Here is an 18,051-nt window from a genome sequence, read left to right as displayed (position 1 = left end):
TGTTATAGATAGTCTTTGTTGTAGATTTAACCAAGATAAAACATTAAGAATTCCTCTAAATTGTATTGGAATTTTATCAGAGTTTGCCACATAACTGCATGGAAGCAAAACTAGGCACTTTTTATGGCTGCACCTATTTTAAAAACATTACCATAGATCTGATGAGATAAAATATGTGTTTGTGTGTTCGTATGTATCTTTAAGAAAGAGGACAGTAATAAGAATTTTATTGAGCATCCATGCGTACAAATTCAGTGTGCTACAAAATATCTGATTACAGCTAATTAAAGGGGACGCGACAGTTAAAAAACCCTCTTTCACTTCTTTTGAAACTGGCACACTTCCATTAAAATGAATGCAGTGGAAATGTACAATTTGCAGGAACTAATTTATCTTCTCTTTTTTATTTCTTGCAAAATCATAGGAGGCTTTTAAAAGTCATTTCCTTCACAGAAAATAGGAAATAAAATACAGCAACTTTTATTGCATCTGGAGAATATAGTTTCCCCGACTGTGCTATTCAGTGGTAGTTACATGACTCTTCTAGACATGCTGACATAAAAAAACCCCCAATTTTTGAAGAATGAAAAGAAATTTCAGAAATGTATTTCTCAGGATGTCCACAGTGAAGACTGCAATACAAAAAACCCAATTTTTTTTGAGCCATCATTTCTAATATCATGCAAGTAAAACATATTAGCAAAGGAAACAAGAAAGTCAAATATATTCTTACCAGGCAGGGCATACTGTGCATGCAAATAAGATCATATATAAACCCAACTCTTTCCACTTGGTGAAATATTGTTTTGGAGCTGTTTCAGAATATAAAGTACAGAGAAACATATAACATATTCAGATTCCCTTTAAGCAGAGGAAATCTTATTTGTCTTTGCAAATAGGGATTTTAATCAGCAATGATTAATCCCCAGATAGAAATAAACTGGACACGCACATTCAATGAATTAAAATGGTTCATATATGCTTACAATATTATTGCAATAATTCTTCAGTACAAAATCAGAAGTGTTTCAGAGGCAATTGCTGCTGGACACATATCTTGACCTCTAATCGATGCATTTGCTGCTTCCTGCTTCTCTTTGCCTGAGGACAGGTCCTTAGACTGTTACACTGAGCAAGAAATTGTGGGCCATGTGTACAAGACCGTGCAGTGGGTTGAGCTAGAGAATTGGTTCCATTTCATCCCATCCAGGAAATTACACCGGAAATGAAATCCTGATTTGAACTGATTGGTCATCCAAGAGGCCATCTATACTGTAAGGCAAACAGAAGATAAGGTGAAGCACAAGCGGTTTTGGAAAACAAAAGCAGCTCCCCATGCTCCAGTCCCAGTAAATAAAAAACAACTTAGCTTCACTTAACATGATATCCTGCCTCTCTTTGTTATTGTAATTAGTTGGTGAGTTCACACGATTGATGAAGACTCTGGGACGAAATTCATTCCCGGACCAAGGGTCAGGACAAGATCTGTGTGCCATTTCACTCCTTCCATTAAAAATATGAGAATGGGAATCGCAAGGAAGAGTTACAGGAATCATAGTATTGTTTTTACCTAGGTGGAGGGGTGGATTTCATTCTGAATGAAGAAGATGATACCCCAGATAGAAGAAAATCAAAAGACTGATGTCTGGTTGATGAAAGGGGATGGTGAAGATGATACACCAGATAGAAGAAAATCAAAAGACTGATGTCTGGTTGATGAAAGGGGATGGTGAAGAAAAGAAAAAGACTGCTCTTTATATTGAGTCTACATTTATAAGAGGCTACGTAATGATTAATGAACATTATAAACGTTACATGGCTATGGCAAATCAGTAGATGGTATTTTAGAAGGCAGCAAGCAATGTTTACAAGCAGCATATTGGGCCCCATAGTTACTGATTGACTCTCTACAGTAATAATTTTTAATCTACTTAAAGCCATTTATAATTGGATTTTTCATATAAAATATGACCAGAAAAAAGATTAACAGCATTATCTATGACTATGTCTAGTACAAACAGTATAGCATGTCTGTGAACAACTTTTATGGGTATAAAAATGAGAGCTGGGTAGGAAATATTTAAAAGTGTTCTTATTGTGCCTCAGAATGAAGCCAGAACCTTTTACCGTAATCAGACAGAAACCAAGGACAGACAAAAGAATATTAATTATTGCAGTAAGAAAGGGTTTTCAGCTAACATCAGTATGAAGACATTAATGTGAAGGTCTGATGTTCCCACAGTGCAGGGGATGGAGCTCATGTCTCTCACAACAGTTTGTAATGGAGAACAAAGCATAGACTCACAAATGTTTGTTTATGGCAGTACAATTACAAAAGGTATGTTTACAGCACTGAGACAAGGCATGGTTAACCTTTAAATCCCTTTCTACCAGATATGATGCTTCACTTTTTATAATAAGATTTCCTTGACAAATTTCATATTTACTTTCTGACTGGCTATATGTATTTTTGAAGGGGCATGGTTACACTGCAAATGAATACGATAACTCAAAAAATGTGATTTACAACTTGTCATAGCCTTTGCTTAAAGCACATAGATACCTAGACTATGCTATCTACTTCTTTGTCTGGTCATATGAGATAACACAGTTGTTAAGCAAGCCGTATTTATTATCTTGCTACACTGTGTTCTTTTATTGCAATGGCATGCTTACTTGGCTATTTTGAGTACCAGGAGAAAATCTGGAATGGTTGCACTTCTTTCAAGGGACAAAATATTTGGAGGTGAAAGCCTCAAATTCTTACAATTCACATGGCATCGTTAGTGTTTCTCTAGGATGTGTCTGTGTTTTCATGGTCAATGGCTCCCTTGGAAAGATGAAATATTTCTTTTCTGCTCTGAGTCTCTTCCCCATGCATAGTCCCTTATATCTTTAGAATATCATGTTCTGAGGGTGCCTCCTTTCAAGTGGTTTTTCCCTCCATCTTGTGGCTGGTTGAAGCTGTAGGATGGAACGAGCTGTCAAATAGGACAAGAGAGATCAGTGTTTGAATCTGCTCTGCCTTATTCAGATTGGAGATGTGAACTTGAGTTTCTTTTTGCATATGTTGATGCTGTGGTCACCGGGCACCTCTGTTGGCAATTATACTGCATGTTATGACATGCATGCATATGTATATACATGCATGCATATACATGCATGTCATGAACTGCGGAATAAGTATCTTTTTCTCTTTCTCTTGCTTATACAAAGTAGAACAGGCTCAACAGAAAAGATGAAACACAATTCATCCCAGCACAGTTGGGTGAAAGGAGTGCTTTCCTGGCAGGTCGTAGAGAACAGATCTTCTAGTCTGCAGGCAGAATCATGCACATCCAGAAGTTTCAGGCTTGATTTCCCACAGCCAGATAAGTGAGCCAAACCAGAAGGCTGTTATGACTTAAACTTCTCCAGCGCTTTGATTTTTTGATAAGAAAATTCCATCTGTATCAAAGCTGGTATGTACATTTCCATAAAAAAGCTATGGTTTTGATAAAGCTGCATTTTCCGACCAAAAATACTTTCTGTTGAAAAATTCCCAACCTATCCTAAAAAAATACCATTTGGGTGACACAGTCAGTAAGACAAAATCACCCTATTAATAGCTTGGGGTTTAATATATATTTACCAGCAAGGAGGGTGAAGCCTAGTCTCAAGAAAATTTTCAGAAGTGATTTAAAGAAAGTTGTGCCTCATGTATCTGAACTTGTTTTTAGAATAATCTTCTGAATTGGATATTTAACAAGATCCTACCTGTAGCATCAGGGTTTTGAACTCTGGAGACTAACCTCTGCTAAAAGCTTCTGATAACCACCACGACAATTTATATTATTGTAGTGCCTTTAATCCCTCTCCATTTAATCCCAAAGCCTGACACTGAATACTAGATGATGTCTTCACTTTTTCTTCTTCCCCTACAGCCCTAAGAAAATCTCTCAGCCTTGGTAAAAGTAAAGATGATTATAGATTGGAGATTTTAAGTATGAAATAATAAGTATGGCAGAGAGTATACTAGTAGCCAAAGCAATATCAAGTTTTTTGGTCTTAAAAACAAAGGAAATTTATAAGAGAGCATTTGTATGAAAACTTTGCAAATATGAGCATGGTAGGAAAAAAGCACTGCTCTCTTATATAATGCTAATCTCAAGTTATTACCACTTATCACTGTTGCTCAGAAATATGTGTGTATACATGGAATTTCTTCCTTATCTCACTGGTCGTCATGTATCGTGCTCAGAAGGGAGAGGGTTGATAATGTTTGTAAATTTTTCTGAAATACTGAACTGTAGGTGTTTCTATATTGTTCCTTTAGGCCATTCTAAGCCACTTACTTCAATAATATGCAGTATATTCTATATGTAATATACATTGACCAGTACAATCTTTTTTCTCCTCTTAACACATTAGAATCGTATGTCTTATTTGCACTCCTGAGCATGCTAGCAAGCATTTTTACTGCATGGCTGCTATGCAGTTGCCTAGCTGTCCAGGCAAGAACTTTTCTTCTATCTTCCTTCCCTTTCAGCTCCAGAAACCTTTAATCTCCTTGGCCTCACATGGACTAGTCCTCAGGGGCCTCTGTCTATCCTTCCTGTCAACAAGCACCCGTGATGAAATCCTGACCCTTGACATTTCTAAGAAAGAAATGTGGATCAGCAGCATACAACTTGTCACAGTGGAGAGCAAGAGGTGAGAAAAGGTTCACATCAGAGCAATAATCTTGGTAGGTTGGGGTGGGGGTGAGGCTTATGCCTTCAGAGGCAGCATGATAATACACAACAAAGTGTAATAGCAGGTTAAAAGCTGGAAAGAACATTTGTAAGGCGTTCCACAGATGCTTGTATCTATCTTCAGAAATCTGCACAGCATTTTGAGCATGAACAGATGTGTCCTTTGAGTAGGAGCTGGTGGAGGAAGACTTTATCAAACAGTAGTCAGGAAGGCTAGATGAGTTATGGAGATGTGTCACTGATTACCGGCACATGTGTATATTAAAAAAGTAATCCTGGTACCAAAGAAGAGCAGCTAATTGCGCTTTTGGCCATGTCAATGCTGCTAAATAAAAGAGAACAGAAAAAAAAAGATTGATTCTGGGCTTAGGGCTAAATAGCACCATTTAGCTGATGTCCACAGTGGTTATGGCTACTCCACTTTGTAGCAGATTTGTCTTGGAGAGAGCCGGATGTAGTTGTCCAAAGCAGAGCCAAGGAACGGCAGATAAACAGCAAGGGTGATCAGAGGATGACTGCTCAAGCTTACCACAGCCCTCTTAGATTTACCAGTACAGATGGACCCATGAGTTAGCATAGGACAGAGTGGCTCTGACAGGACTATCGTTGTTTCATTCCCTGTAAGGCTGCTGGATCACTTCATTCAAACAATGATCCTGCAGGTGACCAAGGCATTTCCCAGTTTGAAATAGAGACAGAAACTTTAAAATCCTTTGCAAGCTATGTTGATTTTGTATGTTGCAGTCTTACTGAATTCCTTCTCTTTTGTAAATCTTGTAAATCACATTTATTTTAACATTTATTTTACTTCTTCTGTAATTTCTCTCCTGCTTTCATTTTTTTAACCTTTTTCTGTGCATAGGGGAGGGGTTATTGGAGAAAGAGGGTGTATATAGGAAAAGAGGGAATTTGTGGGATATTAGCCACTTATGAATCAAAGAAGTAGGCTGAGCTGCTGAAGCAGAAGAGATCGGTGCTGAGGGGGAAGACTTTTGCTGTGGAAGTAAAATGGAATAGCTTCTCCCTTTGTCCTTTTTCCTGTCCAACACCATCCCCAACATTTGGGACTGCTTCTCAAAGGGCCGGGAATTTGTTCCACAGGCCCTTACACACGGTGTCCGTGGTCCCTGAAACCAGTACCAGGTACCTCCCTGGTCCTGGGGACCCTCCATGGATCAGAAAAGCTGTCCTGGGAGTGGGTGGTGAGTGAAAAGGGGAACTGTTTCTTGCAAGGGCGAACCACTTCAGAGTTGCCAAGTACCAAGGTACCTCTGTGGACTGTAATTGCGGTCAGCTGGCACTCACTACCATCCAAAGACCATCTCATGGATCCAAGTCCTCAGTTAAAGGAGCGTAAAAGTGTTTCTGTTGGTGTAGATTATTCTTGTTTAGGAAGAGGCATAAGCTAAACCACAACAATGTAGTTTTATACCTATAGCCATACTAGAGCTTTTACTAATATTACCATTAAAAGAAAAGGAACAACAAACACTCCTAGCCATAGCATTTTAAACAAGCTTTACTAAAAGGCTTCACTCTTTTTACCCGGCTTTACTGTATCATGGTATTGGTGGAGCTAGTAAAAGACACTACTTCCAGGTTGCATAGCAAAGATCCTTTCTATCTTTTCTTTAGAAATAGTCACCTGTCCATTGGTATTTAGCAGACCATTGTTATTTAGAAGATAGGGGCTACTCTGCAGCACCATTCAAATCTTAAACTGCTCATGGGTCTGAAAAAACGTTAGCCAAAGCAGGCCTGGCAATGAACTGAGAATGAAACATGATTGCTCTACAAGACGCTGCTGTGGAGTGTGCTATTCTTTCACGGGATGGCTGGAAGAAGTGATTGTGTTAAATGCGGTATGGCCTGGGACTTGTGTGAAGGTGAGAAAGGCAGGAGACAGCTAAGCACATGGGTGAAATGAGATACCTAATTTGTTTTGATCACTGTAAAAGAGGAGGTAGAAAAGGTGGAAATCAGAACATCCCGAGGGACCTGCATGGCATTGTGTCAATACCTTGTTAGAGGCAAACACACGTTAATGCCTCACAAGTTAGGTCCTGAGCATGTTAGGGCCATGTCTTGTAGACAGTAAACCAGACCGAGCCTTTGCCACCGAACCAAGCCTCTCATCATTCTTTAGGAGACAAGAGCAATGCTGCAGCCTCTGGAGACCAGAGTCACCAACCTCAAGGTCTCCGAGGTTACGGTGTCAACTGCGCTGAGTGGTGAGACGGAAGTCAGGCGGATGCCCGTAGCCTTGGGAAGCACTTCTTCCCTGTAGCATGAGATTTTGCTGATTTTTTTTCAGAGATGCTTTTAAAATCACATTTAACAATGCTTTTAAAAATCACCATTCTTCTGTTTTCATTTATGATCCTCTGTAAACTGCTGCAGGCCTGCTCAAATAATATTAACAAACATGTTAGTGCTGCAGGTGTTGATACGCCGCCCTTACATCCAGTCTATGAGAATGTCCAGAAAACCCATAGCATACAAAATGAGACTCTCAGGAGGCAATGCATAAAGCAGAACCCTCTCTGTCGCCCAGATTCCCCTCTCTAGAAACCTACTTCATTCCTTTCCTGATACCACCATCCTCTCTCAACTCCCAAAGAGAGTGGAGAATGAAAACAAACTCAGGCTTCCTCCAAGTAACTTCTGACAGAAGGAATAAACCGAGTTATTGTTAAATATTGTGATTTATTATTAATTTATTTGCAACCATAAAAAGATTTTCCATTAAAATATACCATATTCTCATTATAAATAAAAATTAAGATACATCAAACCTGGGCTTATGTTGTTTATAAGTCTATTTTAAACATAAGGTTCTAGGAACTAGAATAGTTACATGTCAAATGTGTGGTGTTTGTTGATTTTTTCTTTCTTAACAACCTTCAAAATCAAGGCCTTTTTATTGTGCAGTTAAAGGAAGGAGTTAAACCATGTGAAACTCATTTTTAATTAGTGTTCAATCATTGGTTAAATAGAGACCAAACACACAAAGACATGAAAAATATATGGAAGTATTTAGTAAATCACCTTCCTCAAAATTTTCAGCTTTTTAAGTTAAAAACTGATATGAGCTGTAGAAAGAAATAATGAAAAGAAATGGCTGTAGGTCCATTCATTTCAATGAACCTATGTTCATTGATCAGCTGAAAATCAGGCCTACAAGAGTTGAAATACCAAATTAATAAAAAAATACTAAATTAATTTTTCTTTATTATGACTTTATTTATTATTTATTTATTAGTAGTTCTTTATTATGACTATTTATGACTTGGCTACAGAGTTAAGGCAGATATATGCCACATCAAACAGTCAGTTTACCTTTATGACCATAAACCACTTAAGTGAACACCTACTCTAACAGCATGGCCCCAAATACGTAGTCATCTCTTGGTACTTAACAAAAAAATCATATGGCTAAATATTCTTTCTCCCTTACTTTGCTGCAAGAAGTCCTTTTTCTGTTTTAGCCAAAGAGTGGAATTGCTTGATGATGCCTAACATCTTTTTATATCTAATACAGTAAAAACTCACTCACTGTTGTCTGCTATGAAGTGTGTTTCACAATGCCAGAGGTCTGTTTTTCTCTCCGTGGGTGAGACTGCCTCACTGTGTCTATATGAAAGAATTTTTGTAACACAAAAAGTATTTTTGTCATTTTAAAAAATTTAGGTTTAGATGAAGAATATATTCAACATGCTGGTAAGAGAGTCATTCTTCCATCAACAAACAAAATGAACTTAGTTATACAGGCTCCAAAGCATTTTCTCAACCTAAATTTTTGCAAAAGTTACACTTTGGGCACATATAAAAGAGCATTCAAAATCATAAATTTACACTTGGAAAATGCTCACTTTAGATGCTTGTGCTGAGCAGCAGACAACCTTCCTACGAGCCTGACAATTTTAGAGAAATACTTTTCTTGACTTTTTTACATACAGCTCTCTCTCTCTTGGTGAATATATATATATATAAAAGCCTAATCAATACCTTCCTCAGCCAAGTTTTGGGACTTTCCTCACATCCATTGTGCAGACATGCCAAACACTTTTTTTGTCAGGATCCCACAAATATTAATGTTTTCTGGAGTTGCCTGCTTGATGAAGGGAGCTTATAAATCAATATGCCAACATGTTGTGTAATGTCTGTGGCATATGAGTTACTCCTCCATACAGATACTAATTGCTGCATAGCTCCTCCTTACCTGTTACACTGCTCATCCTTCTCTGGCTTGCAGCAGATATGACTCTGTAGAGGCGAATCAGAGTGGCTGGTGGAAATCTCATCACCAACCTTCAGAAAGTTCAGGTTAATCTCATTAACTCTTAATCTGACAGAATTCTGGGAGGTCAGGGGTAGCACATACACACTTGCTCCTCCTGTTTTGGTCTATGGAAGAGGTTGTTAGCCCATCAGTAAAGCCTAAAACATGTAACGGTCTGGCTTCTGCTCAGGAAGAAGTATTAGAATATTAGCACTCTTACTAAATACCGTTCTGGCTCTAATTTTCCCCTAAGGAAGAGATGGGCATCTTATTATTCAAAATATTAAACCTCCTGTGATTTCAGATGTGGGTAAAGCAAGACTTGATATTAATTATGGCAGTAGATGTATGGTGTATAAATATGTGTCACCTTTCCACAATTGTACTAGTAGGATGAAATTCAGTTTGAGGTTCAGGCACCTAAATGTCTTCAACAGGAACTAGATGACTTAAGTTCCTGATTTATTTGATGGAGGTCTGGCCAGAGGAGACTGTGGAACTGGAGAGCTGAACAGCCATGATGGACAGGACTCTGTTTCCTATACCTGGGCATCTGGTATCATTTTAAATGTACCAGGGTATGCTGTTTGACTTCCAGCTGCCATTACAGAAGGGCATATGTCTCTGACATTCAGTTGCCTGCACAAAGGCAGATGGTGCCATTTGACATGCCATAGAGTGGCCATGATATCTACCCAAGGGTTACAGATATAACACAGTGTCTATAGGAAACCTGTCCCCTTTCAGAGTATCAAGTGGCAGACAGGTGAGATACCTGCTCAAGTATGTCAAATGGCAATGGATGCCTATATGTGGACAGCTGAAATGAGCCCTACATGCAGTATCTGCATCTCCCATGCAATCACCATAGGCTGTTGGAGATGGACCTAGATACACCTTTAGGCTGCTGAATCTCTCCCTCAGGGCTTACCTTCAGGTGTGCAGAATCACTCTCTAGACTGTATTGATTACACTGGTTAGATGTCCTTGAACTATTATGGATTTAATTCAGTTACCTAAACCCAGGCATCTAGTGAGATGCCCTAGGCACCTGAGATATTCAGGTGGGATTGCCAGGTACGACATCAGACCAATACCTTCTGAGGTGGGAGCTAGCGGTCAGACAGGGTACACCACAGTGCCTAAAATGACAAGAGATACCTAAGTCTAGGTTACTGAATTACTTTCTCAGCTCACATATAGATGCCTATAAGTAGACACCTATATTCAGGTGCCTGACTCCAAATCTGAACACCACCCTAAGTTTGTTAGTGTTGTTGACTGTGGAAGGCTGCAAGTGAGATACTTGTTGCAGGAGTCTGTCTCTCACTCTTACCACTCTTGACATTTTAGGGATTACTGACTCCAAGCACTTGCAGGAACCCACTACAGCTGCTCCAAGATGTTCCTGACATCCCCCAACCCAGCTCTAGATCCTATTTCTATGGCCTAGCTCCCTCAGCCTTGCCCAGCCCCTCAGCTCAACTCAACATGTGAATTCTCACAGAGGTTTCTTTACTCAGAAATGGTAGATGTATATGGTAGACACAGAGTGTAACATTGTGCTGTGGAAACATAGCAGTGATTTCAGGAATCTGAATCCAAAGAATCCAAGTCCTCTTTATGTACATTTAATGAGTCCCTCCTAGGTTATACCAAGCACCCTTCTCTTAGCTATTATCTTCTACCCTGCCTTTGTTAGGCATTACTTAATTAGCTAATTATTTTTCCATAAGGTAAGCATCCAAGCAAGCCCTAGTCACTAACAGCACCATGTGCTTATGTTAGGCTATATATCTTTATATGTCATATTTGGATGTTTTATGGTCTGCACATGACATATGTCCTGTGTTGGCTTCTTACTTCTTTGATAGACTGCAGACAGCCTACTTATTAATCTAGTATCTGACTGCTTATCAGACAGTCTTGAGCTCCTCATTACTTAGTTGCCCAGCTACAATCTTTAAATTTCATAAATTTTAAGGCTTCATAGAAATGCTTTAGTCTGTGCTGCTGGCCTGCACACAGGCTCTAGCAAGAACCCACAAATGTTCTTCTAATCTTTCTATTCAGACAGATCACTTAGATGACTGTAGCTTTTAGAAACTGGTGACTGCCACTGCAGTGTGATAAAGAGTTGTTTCCTCAAGCAGTGTTCAAAAATGGCTGGAGAAGCACACAGAAAACCAAGAAGAAACAAAAATCTTACAGTGGAAAGTATCTGATTTTCAGTTATTGAAGTGGTACACAACTGCATGGGCTCTTCTGGGTAGCAGCAGTGAAGAAATGCTTAATCCTAAATGCTTTGGCTACTGGCCATACACCTTTGCTTTCATGTCTCAGAGGTAAAATCCACTGCAGTAATGCTCAAGGCTTTTTTTTTTCTCTCTTATTAGGAAGGTCTACTTTTCAAGAGTGGACTGTTGCAATATACTCTGTCTTGGTCCAATCTGGTTCAGCTCCTCAACTGCATTTCAAGAGATATGTACTAAAAACTCTTCGAAGTTACTGTGCATACTTATTGTTTTGTAAATAAGTGTCTTGACTTCCCAATGGTTTCAAGCCAATCTCAGGAGCACAAGAGTAAAGCCTTGCTAGCGTATCTGAGAATAACTCCCAAGTATATATATGTTTATATATGTGAGTATGTAGCATGCACTAAAAGTCTAAACAACTTCCCAGATGACTATAAATCACATTTCACTACTACGTACCTGAAACAATATAGAGGTTGAGATTTTGCTTTTCAGTCAAAATTGATTTTGTGTAATATAATAATTGTATTTTTTTAAAGAGCATCATATGCCTGTAGGCTTCAAAAATGTTTATACATTTCCGAACAATGTTCTCCAGACATTTAGTAAGATAGTGGAAGAGCCATTTAGACAGAAAAGATCTTAAACAGAATTAACACACTATGACAATTCTTTAAACCATATTTATTTCTTGCTGAATCAGTCTTTGCATCACATTGGAACAGGCCAATATTGGCATGAGCTGAAATCAACAATGAATAAGCATCTGAACTAAGGTGTCATTCCACTGCTTATTGAAATATAGATTTAGCAAGCACTAAATTATCCTGCTGTATGATTTTAGCAGGATAAATTCTTATCAATTTACCCATGAAAAGTGATCTGAACATAAAATGATAGAAGTAATTCTGCAGGATACTCTTCCCTGACAGAGTTTAATGCATAAAAAATTCAACATTCATGTACATAAAACTCAGCATTGCATTTTCATTTTTTAATAGTAATGCTTTTTATTTCTTCATTTAAGCCCCCGTGGATCTTTCTTTTCACAGAGGATATGGCATTCTGCCAGAGGTTTTAAAATAATAGGAATTTGAAGAGTGAATGGAAATGCTTCAGCTGTGCCTGAACTGAAGAGATAGGATGATCGTATATAAAAAGTCACCATACATATCTCTAGAGTGCTGTCAGCTGTAGACTGAGCCATAGGATTCAAGCTTTTGAGCCATCCTGGGGAGACTGAATGAAATTGGTTTCAAAATGATAACGGTGTACCAAAATAGAAATTAAAATAGAAGTGAGAACAGTGAAATGATGTTTCTGCACCTCTTTATACCACAACAGAGACCACAACCTGGGATTTTCACATGTAGGAGCCTCTATAGCTGAGATTCAGTCTACCTAAATCCTATCTAAATTGTTAAATCTGTTTCACCTCCGCTGATGATCCAGTCCATCTATTTTCCAGGATTTTCTACCCTAAAAGTGCCTAAACTCATTAGGCAATTCCCTATTCAGCCTGAAACTTCCCTGGGCTCCCATAATCCATTGTTCACACAGGCTCAGTAGACTTCTGGGAGACAGGTTCTGCAGCCAGTGTAACCAGGTTTGGGCTCCTGTCTAAAACAGAGATGACCGTGGTGGCTCACACGCTTTGTGGCTGTGGTTGACAAGGAACTCTTTTCTCTGCCTTCTCCCCAACATCCCTGACCCTTCTCCATCTTCTCGAGAGCCTTCCTGCTGGCCACGCCAGTGTCCCCTGCACATGACAGGGAAAGGCAGGCCATTTCCACCTCTTCTCTACCTTATTCCCCCAGTATAGATACCACTTCTTTTCCATTCTCTTTGCCTATCCGTTCTTACACCAGTTTAGAAGGAGGTGCCCAAGTCCGTTTGAAGACAGGGAGGTGATTTATAAGTTCTTGTCTCATCATTTGGATACTGGGGAGGTTTGAAGCCGCCCAGATATAAAAGATGGCAGGCTCAAGTTTAGTCTTTTGTCCCCTTTCCCTATTACCCTCCAGGATTTGGGGGTTGAAGTGGGTTTCTAGGTTTCCCCAAGGGAGAGTTTTCAAGAATGAGAAAGCTTTCCAGCCCCTGCCATCCATGTATAAGGAAGCCACTAGGTACCACATGTCCCCTCCTAGGTTACAACTGGGTTGTCATCCCTGCCCCTATGAATAAAAGGGAAGTTTCTAGGCTTGCCTTGAAGTTATTCTAGGTCGTCTTTCAGAGGTAAGATGGACCAAAGGGTCTGTAATTCCACTTTTCATACAAAGGGATGTTCAGGATTTGCCCACCATTTGGAGACAGTTTACAAGGATGAAGTGAAAATGTATTTGAGTTTGAGTTTCTAATTTCCCATCCTCACCCTTGTTCCTACCATATAATAATGGAGAACAGTTTGGAGTCCTTTACAAGATAGAAGGATTAGTCATGCTGGATGCAGGAGATGGTCCCCAGGATTAAAAAAAAAAAAGGCAGTTCAGGTCCCTTACTGGCTCTTTTCTTTTTTACAGGAAAGTGATTCATTACACTCACAGGAAATGAAGAACAATTTGGTACTTACAGCTAGAATAGAGGAGGATTTCATATCTTCCCAAGCATTCTTCAGCCAAACACTGGTTCATTACACCAGAAGGAATACTTTGGACCTGGCAGCACTGTGTTTCTAATTTTAGTACAATCAGTTACTAGCTGTCTTTCAAGTCATTCTGAATGTACAGTGAAGGCATATAACTAGGTGATCAAGAGAGAAAGAAGGGATAGATATGGAAGGATGATTTTTTTTCAAGAAAATGGGACTTGCAACTCTTTCTGTAAGAAAAGTGAGGAAAAGCTTATTTGCCTGGTAGGCTGTGATGTTCTGGCAGTGATGAAGAAGGCAAATCTAGAAGGCTATTGCACAGCTTTCCACTGGGAACAGCTATTCATAAACAAGTTGAAGTAAAATTTGATGGCTTAGCAGTTTGCATTTAGCAGATGGAATAAAGAATTAGTACAGTTATGCAGTGATGGAAGCAGCAGAAAAAACCCTCAAGTCTAATTCAGGCAGTGAATTTTATAAGCAGTCTCTCCAACTGGTAGGGAGCATTTTCGTGTCTTGAGAAGAAAAGGCTGAAAAATCTACTGCACAAGACTATTTTCAACTGGCTTTATGCTTGTAAATGCTTATAAATATGCTTGCAAACAAAGAAAGGGTATTAAAACAGAAGATGGCTGTTCTGGGTGCTGAGGCCCCTTGTTCTGCCACAGCTAGGAGTACAGATGCCACCAGGATAAGACAGTTAGCTATCCTGCAGAGATTTTAAAATGAGACAGGGGCTTGCTGCATTGAAACCGTTGCATGATGCAACTTCAGGAAAAGCAGCTAAATGAATCTAAATCACCAATACAGTTGCTTTACCTAAAATTGCGTGCCATCAGTAGTCACGGCCCCTCAGTCAAGAGAGTAGCCCCAAAAGTTCGGTCTCGTTAGGAAGGAAACAGAAATGCTCCATCAGAACATTGCTGAATTTGATGGCATGCCACTGCGTAACTGATGAAGAAAATTTCTGAGCACAGCCTGACTAAAAATTGTACTGTCACCTACCGTATCCAGCATACATATTACCAGAAGTTGAGCCTTCACTTATCACTAATACAAACAAGGCTGAAAGACAACAAATCCAAAACTGCCGAGCTGGGCTACGGTTGGAAGTGTGCTAGCTCAGCAGGGCAGACACGATGGAGCCACGCGCTGAACTCAAGGAGCGATGAGGGAGACTTGGATGTCTGCGGGTGTTTGGCTGACCTTTCTGCATGGTTAATATTGCACAGTATTTGTTAGACCAGAAAAAAAAAAAGATATATTTGCCCAAAGCAGTGGGTGTTGTGTTGTTCTGAAACATAAAAAAAAAGCTTTCTCTGTAAAGAGAAAAAACAAGCAAATGCAGGTAGTGGGGCACGTTTTCTGGCATTTATACTTAAAGACAGGGCTTTCATTGGATAAACATAAAGGTGAAGTGCCAGCTTTGTGCCAGGAACTTATGGTCAAATTTCATCCCACAAAACTGGGCTGCCTAGTTCAGGAGCACAGTCACTGTAGGTTCCCTGTACAGTTTTTGGAGAAGGCAGGCACCTCCAGAAGTTGACTAAGATCTTAGATAGGCTGACTCACCTTAACACTATGAAACTATTTCTTTTCTTTGACTGTAGAGGGGCCCTGGAGAAAACGAGATCCTAATGAAGGTGCTTCAGTTAAGTGTCTAACTATAAATAGGATTAAACTGTGTTTTAGTTAATAATTAGTGAATTAAAAGAGAATGCATCAGGATATATTTTAAAACATCTTTTGTCCCCAGATGCCATTAAATTTTTTTTCCTTAAATCTCAGCAACGGACTTGGCACTATCAAAGCCCTGTTTTAGGCTAAGATATTTCTGAGATCTGCCTCTACATCCAGATTTTCAAAATACTTAGGCAGCAAGCCCCAGCAAAGGCATTAAACTTCCACTGGAATCAGGTCAGTAGCTGAACAGGAGCCTCGCTCTTTCATCCTTGCACAGAGAGGACTACAGCAATACTGCTGCGTACTTAAGATTTAATCTCTAGCTTCTGCAAGTATCTACTGCAAGTATCTCAGAACAAACTTAGGACTCTGAAAGAATGAACAGAATCCAACAAGCCATGCTTCAAAAAGGTGTGGGTTTAAAAGCAACTGTACATGCATAATCTCTCAGCAAACATCTATTTTCAATTTGCCCTAGCAGAGCAAAGGAGTCTCTTGTACTTATAGGTTTCCTAGGAAATCAGTACACCTGAATATGGGGAGCATCTGATTTAACTTACTTGATACTACTTATTTCCCTTTGAAAGGGCACCCATATTTCAATTTTAACACCTTTTTTGTCGCTGCAGTTGGAGCTCAAGTTATCATTTGCTTAGACCGCAATCAAATTTCACCAGCTTGTCAGACTGTAGAGCAAACACACTCCTTGCAGCAGCAGATGATCAGCCTCTGGTGCAGTTCCTGCCACTCTCTTCCCTGCTCCCACCCCACGAACTTGCTGTGCCATTAGTTAAAAGATGTCGTTGGGCCCCTGGGTGATGTAAAGCTCCATCCCTCTAACATGGGAATAAATTAATCAGCATCAGTGGAAGAATTCTACCATCTGGTACTGTAGATCCTCAGTTCTCTCCTTAGAAACACCACAAAACAACCCACCAGCCCCAAATCAAATTGAATCAGTGTGGAAGAGGTGAAAGTTCAAACTTCTATAAAGATGCAAAGAAAATGCTCTGTTCTGATCATGAAAGGTGTTAGAGCGCATCCTAACTCAAGAGAAAACCTTTAGCAGCTCAGCATCTGCTAACAATTGGCATTTAAATCCATCGACTCGTTTTTAGCAATTGTGTGCAGTTCTCCTCTGAGGGCACTTATTTTCTAAAAATAAAATGAAATTATCTTAATGCCTTCATTCTTTAGTTAAACAATAACTTTATCTCCTGGGAACATCTCTGTGTCCTTAACAGCCTGTCTAGTAAGTGTGTTTTATTCTTAGATGCCCCAACTCGTGCTAGAGTTCACATAACTGAATACTAAATATCAACTTTCTGCAATATTTTAAGTTAATTCTTACTTCACAGCCCTGGTCAAAATTTTGTGCAAAGGAGACGAGCAGCAGACTGAGACCTTCCTTTAAGAAGTCCACGTATCACACCCACACAACCAGTAAACAGGCATAACTAAATAATTAAACTTCAACACACAGCTTGATTTTTTTCCCTCCCCGTGAAGATGTGCGAGGCATTTCTAACTGAAACGTCTTTTGCATGCAGTAAACAACCAAATACACCAACCTTCAACTCCAGGAAAGAAAAGGCAGCACTACTCGGAGGTGACAGCTGATGAGTTACTGGGTGTGTGTGGGTGAGAGTGTATGAGGTCCCTGGTCAATGATTTCGTTTTTAATCATTATCACATGCCGGTTTTAATTATTATTGCAGCTGCAATGACACGGTACCACGAAGGAAATACCGTATTAAGGCAAAAAAACAATAAAAAACAAGCAGCAAGCACAAGACTGCGATAACCCTGGACCTATTTATTTCCCTGACTTTCTTGTAAAAAGACGAGGTGGGAGCGCCGCTGCCCGCGACATGGGCGGGTGCCAGCCCCGGGCAGGGACAGCGCTGCAGCAGGGCCGCCCCGAGCGCCCCACGCGGGGGGCGGCCGCGGCGAGACGGGGGGCGGCCCCACCGCCGTCCTGCGCGGTGCGCGCACGGGACTTCTGCGGGAGTTATTTTTTTTCTTTTTTCTTTTGTTTTTCTGTCGGTCGTGCTCTCGCCTCTCTCCGCCCTGGAGCTCCCTCCCCTCGGCGGCTGCGGCCCGCCCGGCCCGCGGCTCCCCGACGGCGGCAGCGGGAAGGCCGAAGCCGGGCCCCCGGGGGGGCGGACACGCAGCTCCCCACAGCCTCGGGGCTTTGGGATCCGGCCGTCGGGCGGGCTCGCCGGAAAAGCTGTTTTCAGCGTTTCAGGGCACGGGTGAGAGCGGAGCAGCAGCAGCGCGGGAGCTGCTTCCGAGGGGGCGCCCCGAGCAGGTACCTCGAGACTGCGCGGGCTGAGGGGCCGCCCGCAGACGGGCTCTGCGCCCCGGAGGGCTGCGAGTGGCAGAGGCGGCCCCGAAGGGGGGCAAGTTCCTCCTTCCCCCGAGGAAACCTCCCCCGCCGCCGTGCTGTCCTCGCCGCCGGCCCCGTCGTGCCCCCTCGGTCCCGCCCCCGGCGCTCGGCGCGGGGGGGCC

General features: G+C 40.8%; 1 long non-coding RNA gene across 1 annotated transcript; it reads right to left on the bottom strand.

The window, feature by feature from the left end:
* Nucleotides 1–210: 210 nt before the first annotated feature.
* On the bottom strand, nucleotides 211–17,383 carry LOC135330376 (uncharacterized). Its single transcript, XR_010392370.1, has 2 exons — nucleotides 17,112–17,383; nucleotides 211–1,272 (listed from the first exon to the last, which is right to left on the bottom strand). It is a non-coding gene; the product is annotated as an uncharacterized LOC135330376 (long non-coding RNA).
* Between the last annotated feature and the right edge of the window lie 668 nt (nucleotides 17,384–18,051).

Source organism: Dromaius novaehollandiae, chromosome 1, assembly GCF_036370855.1.
Source record: "Dromaius novaehollandiae isolate bDroNov1 chromosome 1, bDroNov1.hap1, whole genome shotgun sequence".
NCBI lineage: Eukaryota > Metazoa > Chordata > Aves > Casuariiformes > Dromaiidae > Dromaius > Dromaius novaehollandiae.
Note: the sequence above shows the minus strand (reverse complement) of the source record. Positions and strands in the feature narration are given on the sequence as shown.